We start from the raw sequence: 5,067 nt of genomic DNA on the forward strand, positions 1-5,067 counted from the left end.
CTCTGCTGCCCTGCCTGTTTCTTTATGGAGTATTCACGTTTTTCAGCATGAAACACAGAGATTATGTGAAGAAAGTGACTTTTAAAGGCTCTGGGTTGGGGTTTTTACCTGTTAAATGTTTGTGTGTTGCAGGTTGGAAGCGTGGAGTTTTTTTGTTGTAAATGTTAAAAAAAATTTTAACAATTTTATTTCAGTTTTCCTTAATTACCTCTGTATATTCACTGAATAAATCAGGGCTGTTTTCATGGAAAACATAGGGAATCCATGGAGGAGGGAAATTAAACCCTTTTTTCGGAAGTTGCAACGTTCTAAGGAAAATTCTAACCAGTAAATCATAATTTCACCCTCGAACACCTTTGTGAGGGACGTTCATAGAAAATGGAACAAATTGTTTTGCAAAAATACCCCCAAAACTCCATATTTAATGCCAAAAAATGCCTTTTGGGCACTTCCTCATAAATCCAGAAAATTCCCTTGAGCTGGTGCTGCTCCCGCATTTTCCCTTTTTTGGTGGATTTGGGGCTTTGGGGTGAGTTTTTAACAGGGAAATTCTCTTCCTCTGCTTCCCAGCAGTTCCTGTCACGGTGATTTCACCAAAACACGGGAATGTGAAATATTCCAGAATATCCACAGGGTGGCACCACCGGAGCCGCTTTGGGCGATGCCTTTTTTCCCAAAATTTGCATTTTGAGGTGATGCCGTTGATTCTTTTGTGGGGGAATGGGGGATACAAACAAATAATTTGGGAATTGCCTCTGGGAATACTGATCACTGATTTTGGGTGTTGTATCCATATTTATATATTATATATATATTAGAATTATCCTGAATTTTGGAGTAGAAAATTATCTTTTCATCTGATTTTCGGATAGCAAATAGAAAAATATTTACAATATTAAATGGACAAAAATTAATCCACAAGTCAGCTGTTCGAGGTGGGAATTTTTATTTTCAGGAAAGAAAGGAATAATAGGAAATAGGAATAAAGGAAAATAAGGAATTTTTATTTTAAGTGGAAAAAAAATCAATTAGCTACCTGGAATTTTAGGATCTGGGAAGAAGAATGAGAGGAAAGGGGATTCTTGAGAGAAGCTGATCCTTTCTCTGCTGGCAGTGGAATTATCCCAGGTTCTTTTCAGCATTCCCTGGAGAGAGCTCATCCCACCTTCCTTCCCAGTAAGTTGTGAATTTCTGAATTTCTGCTTTGGGAGAGGGACAGGCTGGTGAAAATCCCAATTTCTGCACACAACAGTCAGATAATAACAAATTAAAAGGGTTTCAAGGCAAAGGAAACCCTGCCAGAGTCACTTCATGACTTTAGGATGTCTGCAGATGAAACCTCAGACGTTTTGCCACTTCTCACTATAAATGTTTGCTCGGCTCTGCGTCACCGAGCTCTGGCAGGAGAGCTGCTCCTGGGGCTGGAAGCAATTAGAGCAATTCTGCATCTGGATCGAATATTGCCGGAGGAAACTTGGTAGCTGCAAACGTGTCAAGTTTACAAACTGCTCGGGGTCAGTTGTAGCTACTGCTCCAGTGAAACGGGGGACACAGAAACCCTTGGGAAATTAATATTGCTGTGTTATCCACAGAAAGGGCCTGGAAGCTTCATTTCCATCAATAATTCCCATTTTTGCTAATCAATCCTTTATAAATCCAGTATTTACCCTGCTGGTTTGGTGTGCCCCAAAGCTGAGGAAGACTTTTCCTTAAGCTGTCATTAAAATGTCAATACTTTCAATTTTAAATTTCTATAAAGCACTAAAAGCTGCTTTTACTAGAAAAGGACCAATTTTGGGAAACTTTAAATGCCAGTTATTGGTAAATGTGTTCCAGGAATTTTGTAATTTGATGGAAAGGTGGGTGAGGGTCAGATTTCCTATCAGCAGTACAGACCATGGCTTTGATCACTGATTTAATTCCTGGAGTGGCAGTTTGCACTTGAAATGCTGCCTCTTAATTTGAGTACATCAAATAGATGAAAACCAACAGATGCTCTAACCCTCAGTATTGTGAATTATTGTCAAAAGCTCCCTTATTTCCTGCTCCTGTAGTTTTCCCCTTAAGGTTTTCCTGATGCGTTGGGTAATTTATGATTAGAGCTTGAGGGGTTTTTTTATTAGAAACTTAATTCTTGCTGTTTCCCAGATATTTGTACAATATTCTCTACACAGTAGTTTTAATACTTGATTCAGTAAGTTTGAAACGATGGTGCATTATTATTATTTACATCACAACATTAAGTGAGTTTCATTTCCTTTTCAAATGCACTGTATAACAGCTGAGAGTAACTTCAGTGAACTGTAAATTAACAGAGAATAATGTGAATATGAGAAAAGCCTTCATTGGGTGCTTCTCTGGGCCTGCCCTCCCTCTCAGGGCAGAATTCCTTCCCAAAATCCCACCCAGCCCTGCCCTGTGTCCTAAAACCCTCTCAGGTGTCTTCGGCAGATAAATGAGCTTCAAAGAAAGGCGAAATAATTTAAATTTCCGTGGTCAGCAGCTGGCACAAGTTGCGGTTCCGTGGCTCCGTTTTCCACCTTCAGGATGAATTTTCCCGCGGGTTGTGGAGAGGAAGGAGGTTGAGGTGCCGGACACAGAGCGGGGATGAACGCGCGGCTCCGGCTCCGGCTCCGTGTCCGTCCTGCCCCGAGCGGGGTCAGCTCCGCTCCTCCATCCCCCGAGCCCCGGAGCGGGGTCAGCTCCGCTCCTCCATCCCCCGAGCCCCGGAGCGGGGTCAGCTCCGCTCCTCCATCCCCTGAGCCCCGGAGCGGGGTCAGCTCCGCGGTTCCATCCCCCGAGCCCCGGAGCGGGGTCAGCTCCGCGGTTCCATCCCCTGAGCCCCGCAGCGATTCCTGCCGCTGGCGCCGAGGGACCCTCCCCGCTGAGCTCCGCCACAAACCGCGCTCCTGCCGGCCGAGGGAGGGAGCCTGCGGGCCCGGCCCTTCCCTCAGTTCCGTCGCTGCTCTCCCTCCCTCCCCTCCCTCAGCTCCGCCCGTTCCCGCCCCCATTAAAGGGCCCGTTCCCGCCATTGCCATTAAAGGGCCGCGGCCGTTACCGAGCGGGGCGCCGAGAGCGGCTCCAGCGCAGAGCAGAGGAGCTCCCTCGGAGCGGTTTCATCGCCGAGCAGAGGAGCTCGGAGTGGTTCCATCGCTGAGCGGAGGGGCCCGGAGCGGCTCCATGGCCGGGCGGAGCTCCCGGGAGGGCCCAGGCGGGCGCTGAGGGTCCCCGCAGCCTGAGGGGCCCGGCCCGGTGAGCGCCGCCCTCCCGGGACACCGCGGGGTCGGGGCCGCTTTTCTCCTGTTTCAGCTCGGTGCTGCCGCTGGGACTCGCAGCGTTCAGGTGCGGATCCCTTTCCCAGCCCCTCGTGCAGGGACGGCACCCATCGATGGCCGTGTCCGGAGCTGCCGGGACAGGTCGGGGTGTGCGGTACAGAACAGGTAAATGCTCCTGGCCAGAAGCTTTGACAGAATTAAAGGGATGGAGCGTTAGTCTTGGCAGTGGAATCGAAAGATAGAGAGGGATATAGAATCATGAAATACACTGAGGGAATTGGAAGGGACCCACAAGGATCCAAACTCCTGGCTCTGGTTTCTACTGCTGTCTTGAAGTTTGGTGTTAAAATTCGCAGCTCAGGTTCCTATTGTAAATATCTTGATTGAAGTGATACCGGTACTGGTATTGAAACATCTCTGAGATGGAGGCAGAGTGTGAAAGTTGAGTGGAAATTGCTGTGGATTTCTTACAGGCCAAAGCTGGCACTGAATTCCTTCTGACATGAAGGAGCAGAGGCAGCCCTGGCTGTGCCTTGGTTTGTGCTCAGCAGTGTCACGGCCCGAGGCTGGCAGCTCTCCTTCCTAGGGGGCTTTGCCCTTGGAATGGGCTGCCACAGCCACTTCCCAATGCCACATTCACCTTTTGAATCCCTCACAGGAGAATGGGGGTGGGATTGTGCTCTAAAGCAGTTATTTATCCACCTACACACTGATGGCTGCTGTGGCAGATAAAGACAACATTTCCCAGCTTCCTGCTGCTTGTTTTTCCCCTGGAAAACTTTTTTGTTCTCTGCTGAACTCTGTGGTGTGTTCTGTGTCCTTTCTGTTGTGTTCCCAGTCTGTTCACTCCAGCCTGCAGGTGGAAATCCATCAGTAAATGAACATTTCCTCCGTGCTGCTGCCAGTTTGCACCTTTTCCTTCGTGCCGCAGGGTGACAGGGCAGCTGTGCTGCAGCATTTTAAGGAACTTGGTGGCACCCTGGCTGCACAAAAAGCAGCTCTGCTGAGTGCACTGCATGAACCCGACAGCCGCATTTCAGAAAAATACGATCCCCTCGTGGAGGACGTGGAACAACCGAAGCTAGGAGTGAGTGAGCTGAAGGAGCTGCATTGGCTCTTCAGGAGGAGTCCCTGCTGCTCTTCCTGGAGAAGATGAACGAGCTGCAGCTGTGGCTCCACCTGAACCTGTGGAGATCCATCCTGGGATGGAGAAGGTGCTGCAGGACACGTGGTCTGCAGCTGAAATGGGGCAGGTGCACAGGATCCACACCCCAGAGCACACCTGGCTGACAAATTCAAACAGCAGCATCTGCACTCTGGGCTGCTCTTGCTGAACCACGGGCTCCTCTGCTGATCCTGATTTCCCTTGTGTTGTTATGGCATGGGGAACTCTCCTCTGGCACACCTCTGGAATTCCTGCTGTGCATTCATCAGGCCAGAGTGCAGGAGCTGTGCCACGCCTCTGGCCTGCCCCTGGAGCTGTGCAGGAAAACCCTTCCTGACTACCTGGATTAGACTGAAAACCTCACACAGCAATCCAGCATGATTTTATTATTTTCAATTTCTACTTAAACACTGGGTTGTTAAAGCTCTACACTTGTTCTGTTTCTGTATCCTTCTTTTTCTGTACTGTATGGATTTCCTGTGAACCAAAGTCCTGATCCACTTCAGGTGAGGAGAGGTGAGCTTTGCCTTGATCCAGAACTGGGGAATTCAGTCCTTAACGTCCTCCTGGAATTCTCTGCCCAAGTTCTGCCCTGCTGAGCTTCCCCTGCTGGAATTCTCTGCCAAA

The sequence above is a fragment of the Ammospiza caudacuta genome, chromosome 11 (assembly GCF_027887145.1).
Source record: "Ammospiza caudacuta isolate bAmmCau1 chromosome 11, bAmmCau1.pri, whole genome shotgun sequence".
Taxonomy (NCBI): Eukaryota; Metazoa; Chordata; class Aves; order Passeriformes; family Passerellidae; genus Ammospiza; species Ammospiza caudacuta.